Here is a 1,550-nt window from a genome sequence, read left to right on the forward strand (position 1 = left end):
CACACACACACACACACACACACACACACTCAATAAGCCAATTTACGTAGTCTAGTTGTATGTCAGTTCTCAAGGTCTATTGTTTACATGTGTTATCACACACATTCAGACAGACAGACAGACACACACACACACTTATTGACATGAGGATAACCCCAGACATTGCATCAATAAAGTATTTTAATGTGGCTGTTTTTTTCTGCAGTCAAAGATTTGGTGCACACACACACACACACACAGCCAGCCCATTCAGTGCAGCCAACATCCAGGTCTGGGTGGTGAAAGAGAAACAAACATCTGGACCTGGATTGACTGCTGTCCAACATTCACCTCTTGCCGACAATTTTACCATTTGAGAGCCTAAATAATGCAGAACTACATCTGTTTGTTACCTGAATGGAGAAGATCTCCCGGTTTGAAAAGAAGTGAAACTGACAAAAACAACAAAAAAACTTAAGTGGAGGGTTTATTCATTTTTTGAATAGATATCCTTCTCCTTTGTTTTCCAACATGGAAAAAAGTAAAGTAACACGTACTTGTGCGTGATCAACTACACAATTTGTTTTTCAGCAGACAAAAGGATTCCCGGTTTCGGGGGTGGACTACTTGAATGACAGCTCGTAACACTGCTGTAATGGAAACGTTTGAGTCAAACCACTCGCACTGTGCTTTGAAAAATGCCAGAAATAATAGGATATTAATGAGGATTGTCAAGCACCTCTCCCTCCATCTCTGCAGTCATGCAGCCCGTTAAAAGAGCGGACACACACACACACACACACACACACACACACACACAACTCTGCTGGAGGAGGCTGTTCAGTCCCACTCAGGCCGCCCACATGGGCCGTGCGTTCAATCTCCGCCACGTTTGTGCTGATTTTGCTTGTCCATGTGAAAACAATGTAATTTAAACTGTAGCACCAGAGAACAACACCTGAAAATTAGAGTCTCTATGAATTTTTTTCTCTCTAAACTAAATAAAAACCATGACAGCAAAGATACATCTGTATAGTGTTAAACAATGACACAAGTCAGGGGCGCCCGGGTAGCTCACCTGGTAGAGCGTGCGACCCATGTACAGAGGCTCAGTCCTCAGTCCTTCCCACCTGAGGCCCTTTCTGCATGTCATTCCCGCGTTGCTATGTAAACCACGCATCTTCCAGGCAAGACCCGCCCTTCGATAGCATTCGCATGCTACTATTGGCCAGGCGTCCATGGTTAAGGTAGCATAACCTGATTTGTTCAGGTCCTATCCCCTGACCAATCGGCTATCCTAACCTCAAGCACTCCAGGTCAATGCCTAACTGAACCAACTGAGCTGCTTTGTAGGGCGGGACTTGCCAAGAAGTTACGTGGGATCCATAACAACACTTCCCTCTCTCTTCCCTTTAATTTATTTAGTTTATTGATCCCCCGTGGGGAAATTACATTTTGCACTCTGTTTCTGTTAGAATCACTACACACACATGCTCAGGACCTAGTTATGCACTAATGGAGAGATGTCAGAGTGAGTGGGCTGCCAGCTGGACCAGTGCCCTGAGCGGTTG

This window comes from Etheostoma spectabile, chromosome 17 (genome assembly GCF_008692095.1).
Source record: "Etheostoma spectabile isolate EspeVRDwgs_2016 chromosome 17, UIUC_Espe_1.0, whole genome shotgun sequence".
Lineage (NCBI taxonomy): Eukaryota > Metazoa > Chordata > Actinopteri > Perciformes > Percidae > Etheostoma > Etheostoma spectabile.